Raw genomic sequence first — 12,496 nt, 5'->3', positions numbered from 1 at the left:
GAAGAGCCAAGCCTGTTGGCATTGTATTTTGACTTAGCCCCTGTACCCTTGTTCCAAGTGAGCACAACCCCCAGACAGACCACAACAGACTGACAGTTGATAATAGGCGAGTTTATTGATACAGAGTGATAACAAAAAAGCAACAATTCAAACAATCAAGGAATTCTATATCTACCAATTCTAGGACTGTTATCAGAATCAAAGTATATCTGATCAGGATGCAGGCTCCACTCTGAGGCCCTGTATCTTAGGAGCCAGCAGTCTGGAGATGGGATGCCAAGGCTCACAGCCCCCTCCAGTGGGATGCATGAGACAGACTTCTGGTATGGGAGGGAGGGATGAGAAGGAACAGGGAGGGACTCTTTTTTAATTTCAAGTCTCTTCTTTCAGTGGTGATGCATAGGGGGTACACAGGAGTGCACCCCCTGACAGACAGCATTCCTCACTTAGGTGACAGGCAGGGGGGGCAGGCAAGAGCACTGGTGCTGCCCCTGACAGCACTGGCCAGGGAGTGGGGGTGCCAGGAAAAGTGATCCCTGTGGTCACCCCGTGGCTGATTGCATCAACCCAAAAGTGCCAGCAGTGTGCCAAGTCAGTGAAATCAGCCATGGGGGGAAAAGAAACCCCTAATATAAAGGTATTATCTCAGCAAAGGAGGCAACTGAGTGGGGGACATGATAAATATATATGAATGAGATGGCTACTGGATTAAACAGTTTCCTCCAGTATCATTCATGTGGCAGATCAGGGCAGCACAATTTGTACCTACAAGGTACGTTTGCATATGCTATTATGGTGAAACAATAAACACCAGTGCTTATCACGTGGGATTTTATTGCTCCTGGCCACCACAGGACAGCACCATATCAGTGTTGCCCCAGCTGGCAGGGGACCATGGAGGTCAACCTGTAAGTCCAGGGCTGCTCTGACGTGGATCAAAATGCTGTGGAAGGCCTGTCAGGGCACAAGGGTCCTCCAGTGGAGGGCTAACTGGCTGGCAGCCACTGCACTGAAGCACCCTCATGCCTCAGCCAGCCACATTAACGTCTACATGTGCAGTGTCTCAGTGTAAAAAACTCCATAGCAGGATAGTACTTGTATTTATAAGTACTACCCTGGTGCAGAGTTTATTAGTTTCCTGTGGCCTAATAGGGTCACACATGTAGAAATGAGACATTTACTGTGGAACTAATTAGACAACTCTGCAGTAAACATCTTGTGTAGATACGCCTACATGACCTCAGGAGAATAGTTCCTGATTCCTAATGAGAAAGATTTTTGCCATCCCTAGTTTAAATGTACAGCATTTCATCAGAACAAAAAAAATAGCAACTCTGGGAGTGCATCTTCCTACTTATAGTTTACTTCTATACCAGGTTTTACTAAATATACTAGTTCACATTTTGCACCAACTGTTCTTTCCCTTCTGACTAGCAGAAGATAGTTAAAACGCACAAGGGATTTTAGTGGCTAAAATTCCCCTGAGATACTGTGTTTCAAAGTAGTTTTCAATCACACCCTATCTTTCCTTTGCTGAAAAACTACCACAGCCTAGAGCTGTTTATAACAATTTTCTGTACATGGAGGTAGGACAATTTGTTGACTGCAAACCAAGTGCCTACAAATTATTTGCTTCTGTAAGGCCACAACTTTAAAGTGAAACTTCAGAGACTGAATTTGTAGGAAATTTTTCATTCCACTTTTTTACACAATCGTTAGCCATAATTAATTATGAAATTAATTATGAACCAATAGTTCGTCCACAATCAAAGCTCTCCAGACTTCATGTTCAAATTCATATTCTTGAAGTTTTACTTTGGAAGACTATGCATACATGTCACTTTCTCCATTAGAGAGTAATTAGGTGGTTCAAAACTACTTCTATTTCAGAATTACATGATAGGTGAAGTAATGCCTAAATTGCTTGATCAGGTAGGCCTGTTCAGAGCTCTCCTCAGTTTGCAGGGATTCAAACCTACATCTCACACATTTCAGGAGTCTGACTTACCTAAACATGTCTTTCACAAAATGCAGTTCTGATTATTTAATTGTAAGTAGCTTGGTCTTCTTTTCAGATAATACCTGACAAGATGCTTTGTCCATTAGGGTAAGTGGGAGACCCACCTTTAATCCCTCTTCATTCTGAAGAGATAAAAACCTACATTTCATAGGAGGATGCTCTAATCATGAGGTTCAAGGTTATTTTGGGTTGTAGGGCATTCTTCGGTTGATGCTGGGTACCTGCGCAAAAAAAGAAATTTGAGATTCACAGAGCCTGATTTATGGTGGCATAACTAAAGTAGGGTAACTGGGGCAGCCACCCTGGGTGCTAATTTGGGGGATGGAAAAAATGGCTGCTACTGCAGCTCCACAATTGTGTCCATGGTTATGTAGCAACTAGAAGATGCTGCTGAACCCATGTGTGGAAGCTTCCCCGAATGCCCAGCCACATTGTTATACTGTTGCTGCTTTATAACCCAGTAGTTCTTACACTCACCTAGGAGGGGTTGGATGACTTCTGGGGTTTCTAGTCTGTCTTTGCTTCCCCAGCTTATTTCTGTTTTTTGTTCAATGTAAAAAGCTAAGCAGGTCCTGATTATTAACCCCATTGTCCCTCCTCCTAAAATAAGTGTCATATATATTTGCATGATGATGAACTCTTTAACTGCATTGTAACAGGGCATCTGCAGAGCCCCATTACCATAGGACAGGAGTGGATGGATTGCTGCCAGGGAGAGAACACATTACCTGACCCAGCCATATCAGTTCTCACTGGGATCTGTGATGGGGTGCGCTGAGATGAAGCTGCCTTGATTGGTCCTGGGCTGCTGACCCAGATGTTGAAAGTCTGAGGGGTCAGATGTGTTAGATTGCCCTACAGAGGGGACACCAGCAGGAGTTGTGGTGACTTACCAGACTCCCCCCTGGGGAGTTAGCTTGGGCTGAATGAGAAGGAGACAGACAGGGAAACTTATCTCAAGCTGAGACTTAGGCGTAGAGTATGACAGGAGATTCAGACAAGGAGCCAGACTGGTGAATGCAGCGCTTCTCAGTAGTTGCCTGGGGGAGTGGAGCAGAGGGAGCCTTAAAGGGAACAGCTCATGGGAGGAACCAGGTAGCTAAGCCAAGAGACTGTGTGAGACTGGCTCAGGCTCATCAACTGTATGCTGTTGAGTTAACATAGATCAGCAGTGTGACTCAGACACTCAGTTGGATACCAGCCACAGCTAAAAGCCATGTGAGTGATCTGAGAAGGAATTGACCCCTGAGGTCTGGGGAGGAAGTAAGAACTGACCAGATACTTGGGAGTCCACAAGAGTTTAGGAAACACCCAACTAACATAAGGACAGGCCATGACGCCATTAGCAGGTGGTTATTAGGGACATTTTTACACATGTAAGAGCTGCAGCACCAGACATTTTGAAAAGCACCCGTTGCTGCAATGCATGCAGTTGTCTAAGCATGAAGAAAATGGTGGCAGTTGTTGTTTTGAACTAAAACACCTCGGAGGCGCTTTAGTTCAAAAGCACACTGCAGCCATTTACTCCACGCTGACACACATCTCGCCACTTATACAACTGCACGTGGAGCAGTGTAGTGCACATCAGGTGCTCAGAAGCGATGGATCTCCGGCGCGTCACCCAATGAAAAGGTATGTGTATAAATGCAGTAGAAGCTTATTAAAGTTCAGTGAGTGCACTAAGAATAAACTGTGATGAATTGTTGCACCTTTGAACATCTGGCATGGTATGGGCAAGGGCACGGGGAGTGGAGGAGCTCTGTGAAGAGGCTGAAACCCATAATCTGGTTGCAGTAAGGTCCAACAGGCATACATCCCCATATTGATTTTCTCCTTTGATATTAACTTTAACACCTACTGCGTGGCAGGTGAGTATGAAACAGGACAATCAGATACTAGGAGAGGACAATCAGATACTGGGTGGCTTGGCTGCAATTTATATTCCATGACAGCCTCAGACTTCTACATGTATGATCACCTGCTGTTTTTTCTATGTGCCTTTTGCTTTGGTATACAAAATGGATGCAACTCATTTAGTTAGGAGCCATTCAACATTTTGTTTCCTCCTTGTTCAGTTTTTTCTTGGTCTCCTATCAAACACTTCAACTATTACACACTGTTCTGTAGAGACAATTTCTTCATGGGTTTTTCTACAATCATAATCAGTGGAGTATTTGAATGCTTCGGAAATATTAATGAAATATTTGCCACACTTTGGAAAATGAAAATGGTATCCCTATTTTACAGGTAGAAGGCATGAGTCACAGATTGAAGTCACATCTATTAATACTGAGTGCTTGATGTAGGATGCCAAGGATCTAGTTTTGGGAAGAATTAATGTTACATAGCACTTTATATGTTGAACACTGCTTCTGTTGACTTCAGTCACAGAATTGTAGCTGTGTATGCTCTGCACTTCTGCAAATAAGTCCCTGAGGTCTCAAGCTAGGTACCTAGAAAATGAAGAAAGCCCCAATGACAAGTTTGGTTTGTGTGACTGGCTCAGACTCCCATAGGAACCCTGTGGCAGAGGCAGGAATAGAATGCAATTCTCCAGGCACATTTAGCTGCCTTTATAAAAACATTCTCTCCCCTCCTGCCATCTCTTTCTTCATTCACTGCATAGCTTCCAGCTTCTACAAAGAAATAATGCTGCGGTCTTACAGACAAGAGGCTTCTTCACTATACAATCCTGATTAACTCGTAATATAAGCCCCTTCCATATATGGAACGAGGCAGAAGTCATTGAAGCAGTAGAAAAACAGCATTTGATAATATTTAAAGACTGTCATATTTTACTTGCATCATAAGGGTGAACTGAGGTTCTATTGCTTCTAAATGCTTGCCTTTGCAATCTCAATACATTTCTTTTAGCGAAGAAGTCTTGTATATAACCTGTTCAAATGTCATATCAGTCATGGAAAGTACTACTGTACTTGATGCCAATCAGCAGAGAGTTGAAAACTGCAGGTAGTGAGTACTACAAAACATGCAAATGCCTAAACCTTGCAATTGTATTGACTTCTATTTTTTCTTAACTAAATTATGACTGAGACTTTCAAAAATGCTCAGGGCATTACATGTCTACCTACCAATGATTTTCAGTATGATTGAAGGACCTAACTCCTTCAAGCATGTTTAAAAACCTCGGCCCCAAAGATTGTTTTGTTCACAAAAGATTCCACAAATCTCTCATTGATTCCCACTGCAAGCAGCTTGCTATGAGTATCAAAGAATTTTCCACCCCTTGTACCTCAGTTAAGTCAATGTAGATTCTTGTTCACTTATGTTAGATCTTCTTTTCTATTTCTTTAGCAAAGTGAGTTATGCTTGGTTCTGTTTAAAGAAGATTTGTGTAATAGCAGAAAAACTTCTGAAAATTGAGTTCAGTTATGCTGTTTAATTATTCATACACTACTATAGCATCATATTGGGCCTTAGTTAGGCTCAGAATGGATTTACTAATACAATCAGTTTCTTGTGGTTTTCTAAGTCAAAAAACCACAGAACTTCCTAGTGACCTAGAGAATAGCCACAGATATTTCTATTAAAAAATGCTGGTTTTTTAGTAGATCTCGCCTGTCACTTTTGATGATAAGAGTAAGATGTTAGTACAATAAGCACTCAGGGGATGCCAAATATTCATCTCTACAAGTGTGAACTGTTCGTTTCTTTTGAGAAGGAATTTTTTTACTGAAAGCCAGAGTACTTCAAGAAAAGAGGAACTGACCATTTAAAGGCAAATGATTTTCTTCTCACTCAGCATTTCTTTGATAAATTCATCGCAAACCAAATCTTTCCCTTGTGGTTTCTCCTGAAGCTTAACATAACTGACTTTCAGCAAGGATTCTCTTTTGCAGTCTCTGAACACTTTCGAGCTGCATTCATCTCATCTTAGCACAGAACCCCCACTGACCTCAATGAGAAGCTCATCAGAGGAAATGTGGTAGATATGGTATAATCTTGAAGACATTTCAGTAGTATAGTCATTTAAGTCAATTTTCACATATATAGCAGCAACAGTGTACAAGACAGAGTGCACTAATTTTAGTCCTCCAAAATTAAAACTGCAGTTAATGTTTGTACATAGGTGACACTTCTGCTTGTACAGTAGTGTGAGCGGATATATATGGCTACCAGAAATGCCGTTTGTCAAGGAATTGGAATATAAATGAATTAAATGAACAGACAAGGTTCTTTGTGTGAATCTAATATCTTTTATTAGACAAACTTAAATAGTTGGAAAACAATTATTAAGCAAGCTTTCGGGTTCAAAAACCCTTCGTCAGGCTAAGGAAGTTTCAGCAGTTGATGTGTGCTCTTCCTAGATGGAATGAAAAGTAAAGCAGCGAGAGGCTGGTCTGGTTGCTGTTGAGTTTGGCTTCTTTCTTTTTCATGTTGTACAGTTGCATTTCAAATGGCTGAATTCAATATCTTCCATTGTTTTCCGAAGGGTTTTTGAACCCAAAACCTTGCTTAATAGTTGTTTCCCAATTATTTAAGTTGGTCTAATTAAAGATAACAGATTCACGCAAAGAACCTTGTCTGCCTATGTCCTTAGACCAAAACGACTACAACCTACACCCCTGTAATGAATTAAATGGACAATCAGAAATCTTAAACAGAAATGCTGAAGAAGTAGGTGGAAACAAGATTTTTAAGGCTGGGGCATGGGATCAATGACTGACACTGGCACTGACCTACCTATCCCTTCCCTTCCATTTTCCCCCTTGCCCCTCTACTTATGCCTCTGGGTGCAAGGAGAAACCTAATCACTGCCAGAGACATTCTGGCCCCTCCTGTTCCACTTCATCCAAGGCTGTATGGGAAGCCAAGCTCAGCCAATGACAGAGGCAGTTGTTTACGGGGTCCCCCCCAAACCTGTTCCAGGGTTGGTGGGGAATAGCTTGAGGGAGCTGACAGGGAAGGAAAAAGCACCCATCCACTGCTGCCACTGTCTCTGCCTAAGACCCAATCCCAGCCACTTCCTAGGGTGGAATGAGGCAAGAGTGACTCTGGAGCTCTCTTGGCTCCAGATGAGAAATGTGACAGCAGTAGGCAGGAGAAAGAGAGAATAGGAGGGGAGGGAAGGAGAGGTGTCTCTGAGCATGGAGGGGAGGGAGAGGGTGCCAAGACGGGGAAGCTTCTTACCTGGTTCAGAGACATAAAACAGTCTCTGGCTGCTGGTACCATGGCGAAGCTGAAAAGTGGCATGCAACCACACCACTGCCCCTCTCTGGGTCTACCTGTGCCCACCTTCCACAGTAGAATTGATATGTTTTGATGCCATAAAAATATCAGCAGTCTTTGCAGCCATATAATGACAGTCTGAAACCTGAAGGCAGGAAATGTTTTTTTTTTCCAGCAAAGTGTGATAATGGCTAATAAATAGTGGCTCCAGATTTTGAGAGGCTGTTAGCGATCAATATTCTAAAATGCTTTTCAGCATCACTGTTGTTTTTACTGACAAAATTAACGTCACTATTTGTTTTGCTGGCAGCATGACCATGTTGTAGAAGAGAGTTAGATCTTGCCGAAGAGTCCACATTATTAGATTATTTTAAAAGAATTTACAAATCTTCACTCTCCTTGCTACCTTGATACTTCTGCTGTGGCAAGCAACTTCTGGGTGCAGAGGGAATGTAGTTTAATGAGTAGAGCAGCTAACTAAAGGATTCCACTTTTGGTTTCTATCATGGGAGCTTCTAGGGATTCTGTGAACTGGATACATTACCTCAGTTTCTACAGGCATTCAGTTGGTATCTCTTAGAGATGGCTATGATGTATTTCTTTTTCAAACTTCAGATTAATTTATTGTTAAAATTTCATTGAAAAATGCTGACTGTGTTTACCAAGCTGGGTATTTCAGTCAACCAGGCCAGGAGGACTATTTCCTGTTTCTTTTTAGCAATTTCTGTAGTTAGATGTTCCCATTACTCATCTTTGCCAATGTGCTCCAGGTGGAAAATGAAGTCAAACCCAGGGAGCTTTGTTTGACCAGTGCATGGCCAGTTTAAGGAATGCATTGGATTCATTGGCAGTTTTGTCTAACCTTGGAAAGGTGAAGGGTTAGTCTTCTAGCTCACCTTAGTGACTGTTTTAATACCTGTCTGTTTTCACAGGGGTTGTTCAGTAGTGTTGCATGTACTGTCTGTGAAAGGATCTCATAGACTGAGCATGAGATAACAATATAGCAAAGAAGATTATAAGAATTAAACACAAAGGAAATGTATGATATTACACATGCATAAGTTGCATACAGACACATTCCCTAAAATTTTGGTAGTTGCATATGTTTTTAGACCTCCTATCAGAGTCTGAAAGGTTCTGCTTATCAGTGACATGTTTGCTTTGTTAAGTTCCTGCATGAAATCAGTGGAGGGATTGAGGACTAGTTTATGAACTTCTAATCTGACTGTGGCCAGGTGCATTGTTTCTCAAGCTTGGCCAGCACTGAGAAATGGGCAGTGCCTATATGCAGGTCATTGAGTAAGTTTCAAGTTCTGGGAAAGATGCTACTTCATTTGTGAAAGTATCCCAGAAAAAGAAAGATGGCAAAATTTAGTTGGAACCAGATGGAATGAAACTTGAATGGCAAAAGAAAAGCAAAAATAACTTTCTCCTCTAATTGTTTAAGGCCTCTCTGCTTGCCCTTGTAAGAAAAAATTGTTGTTGTTCTATCAGAAATGAATTATCATCTGGGTAGCTTGGCAGGTAACAGACACTGTTTAAATTCAATTAGGTAGTTAAATACATTGTGCACACAACGTTGTTACTGTGTCATGTGTGCTGCACCTAAAGCATGGTGCAGTAACCACCCATACTGTGCTGTGTGTGCAGTGCATGGTTAGTTTTAGCCACTACTTTGCCATAGTGGACTGCTAAAATGGAGGAGTGTGCCACTACGGTGAAGTAGCTGTTGGTCACATGTAGACTTATGTGATCACTACATCGCCATACCCATCGTGGCTTTAATCTCCTAAATACATGCCCCAAGTCATGTTCTCCCAACCTGTCAGGGTTAAAATAATAACTAGATCATGGTAACTTGTATTTTTTTCTCCCTTTTTACACCATCTATGAGCTTCAGCTAGTGCATTTTTCAAGGACCTCGGATAGAAGATGTCAAGAAAGTGAATTTAGTATTCTAGCATGAGGCAAGGAAATATTCTTACTCATTATCTTGATGAGTAAGTCCTGCTCTGTAAATAGTGTTCCACATCTTTACTGAGAAGGAAAAGGAGCCTTTCAATGTAATACTTAGATACTCCAACAAAAATTAAGGTTCCATTTTTGAGTTACATATTCTTATTTCCATATTCATAATAAGAAGCAGCTTGCAACAGAAAATAAGTCTAAATAGAGAAATGAAAAAGTAGGAGAAAGAAAGTATGATTATTCCCCATTTTATATATGAGGACCTGACATTAAGAGATAAAAAGTTGCATTTTGTTAGGTGCCTAAAGATGCAAATAAGTATAATTTTCAAAGGTCTTTGATAGTATTTTCAAAAGCACTTATTTATATGTTTAAATGTTTTAAATAATTTTGACTTGGGCAATTCACTTTGGCACAGGTTTTTATAAGGGAAGTCCCTAACAGTTCTGTGAACTGATACCCTGAGACCCATATACTTGCACCATGAGGCTATTTCGTCCCTCTGTATCACAAGGAGTATGGCAAGTGGTAGTACGAATTAATTCCTTACTTTTAAAAATACTTTTGTCTATTTATTAAGAAAATTAATCACAGTGGTGCTACAACTTCATGTAAGATCCTAGGCACAACCATACATATTCCCTCCAAACGCTTTATCTCATGCAATACCTTCCTCCAAGTACTCTTCTCTACATATGTCAAAGTCCTGCCTAATTTCTTGTTTATATATATTTTGTAATCACACGTATTCTGAAAAACTGGATTTGTATTATAAATAATTTTAAAGCATTTTATTGCATTAGCTAACAAAAAGCATCTTGTCAAATTAAATATCTTTCTAACAATTAAATGCAGCCTATATAGTGCTAATAAATGAATTAGTTCAAGGGCTGGAAAATTCTCTACCTTGTAAAGGGACTACCAAAGATCTACAGTTCATATGATCATTGCATTTTTTATTCCTCTCCAAGTTTTCAACACCACTCTTCTTCTAGTGTATTGATGTAGACAAGGTCATTCTAGTTTCTCTAACTTCCTTTGCCTTTGCTTCTCTTTTTCTCCCACAAAGGAGAGGTGGGCAAGTGGTCTGAGAAGCAGCCTACATATCTTCTCTTTGTTCAGAAGCTCATGTCCAATTACTAGGGCTGGGAATTACAAATGCATTGCATACACTGAGGACTACAAGAACTTGGCTTCATCCATTGTATTAGTGTTGTTACCAACCAAATCCATAGACAGGAAGTTTAAGACAGAGAAGGGTATTAGCTGGAAGCAGAAGGGTAAGGTACAATTGTTAGTGCAGGAAAGAAACACGTTTGGATCTTGGCTAATTTATCTCAAATTTCTATAAACAGATGAATAATTATACCTCTGTTCTCTTCAGGGACCTTGGTACATTTGTTCTAGACAAAGGGTATTTCCACTGCAGAAGCATACTGTGTTCCTGCTCTATTTTCAACTATGTCAGCAGGTTATGTTTAAAATCCACTTAACAGTAAACTCAAGGTCTACGTATGTTTTCGTCTTAATTAACCTGCATAATCTGTTTTTTACATAATTCATCCCTTCATTTGCATTTTAATTAGAAAGGGTGCAAAATGTCAAGTTTTAATTGGCTCAGGAGGACTCAGTACAACAAAGCCCTATGCTAAGGGTAGCTGAGGGTTTTTGCTGAACAGCTGGCTCACAGTGTAGAGTAGGGCTACAATAAATGCAAAGGGCTTTCCCAATGTAGTATCATAGGATGAAATATATCAACACTACCAGCATTCCCTCTAAGCTGAGTGTTGTGCATGTCCATGCAGGCACTCCTGGCAGTGCAGCATGAGTGCACCTGCATGGCTGTGCATGCCATGCAGCCTAGAGGGAATGCTGAATACTACTGTACTCACTAAGAAAGAAAAATGGAAGTCTTCATAGACCTTCTGGCATTAGAATAGCTCTAGCCCCTTTGCTCTTGAATCTTTAGTATTGATAACCAAATGTAACCAGGCCCCACAGCCTGAAGTTCTCTGTTTTGTTTTAACTCAGGCCTTTCTCATAAAAATTCCCAATAGTAAACCTGGAGCATCTGGAAAAATACAGAAAGGATCTGGGAATAGCATCACTAAACTGTATAAATAAACACTAAAACAACCCTTTGCTTTGTGTTTGAGAGGTGGAGTTTTTGCTCAGGTTCAGTGGCTTTAAGTCATGCTCCCCATTCAGCTTCCCTACTTGTCACCCCCCTGAGAAAGCACCCTGTCCCCCTGAGAAAGCACCCCCCAGAGAAAGTACTCTCTCTGCAGACCTCTATGGAAACACACCCTGTGAGAGGTCACAGACTCCAACCTCCAGTGCTGGGGCATAGAGCTAGCAGCTGCATCCAAACTATATTCTGCTTTAGAAAAGAGAATTTCTGTCATCACTCAAGATCCACAGGTCTGGAATACGACTAGGGGTCACAGTGCTGCATCTGGACTCCTCACTGGGGAGTACATTTTTGTGACAGTCATTGGAAATGGATTGAATTGCATGACTTCCCTGTAGTCAGACCTAAATGAAGTTAAACATTTTAGCTTGTTAAAACACAAATCATTTAATAATCTTTAAACAGTCTATCTAGCTCAGCATTTAAACTGGTTGTGTCTCCTTCTTCTCTCAACTCATTCTTTATTCTTTGTGTTATTTTATTTTATTCCATTTGCTGTTCTTTGTATCCAGATGCTGTCTGAAAAAAGCTTGTCATAGATTTGAGAACATGTTAGAAAATATCCATCCTTCCAATTCAGGTATGGCAAGCATACAGGGCTCGCCAGATACAAAATCTTCAGAATATTGAAGTAGAAAATATGTTTTAGTTTTGTTTCTGCTAGTCTTCCCTCAAATGTCTGGAATGAAACATTTTCAGCATAACTTGGAAGCACATACACAGCCAAAGACAGCTGCTCCTTTTTTGCAGTTAAAACATTCCATTGAAGTCTTCTCAGACTGAAAAGGCAATCTGACTTCCTCTTATCAATACAGTATTGACTCAGAGTTTAGTCTTGCACTATTTTTCTTTAGCATTTCTTCTTACTCGGTAATGATACATTAGAAATTAAGCTAGGATATCTGGATTATTTATACTCCCCTTAACTTTCAATCTCAGTTTTACATTTAAAGATTTTAACAATTATCTCCCTAAACTGAGATAATTGACCTGTTAACCTTTAATGAAAGATTGTGTATGTTTTAAGAAGAGAAACTTTTTGATGAGACAGCGTGCGACCAGTTTTATGTACTACCTACATATTCATATACACCCTATAGGCAGGAATGTATGTGTGTTATACCACC

Source organism: Gavialis gangeticus, unplaced genomic scaffold (genome assembly GCF_001723915.1).
Source record: "Gavialis gangeticus isolate Ggan-Ray unplaced genomic scaffold, GavGan_comp1, whole genome shotgun sequence".
Lineage (NCBI taxonomy): Eukaryota > Metazoa > Chordata > Crocodylia > Gavialidae > Gavialis > Gavialis gangeticus.
The sequence above is the reverse complement of the archived record's forward strand: the minus strand, read 5'-3'. Positions refer to the sequence as shown.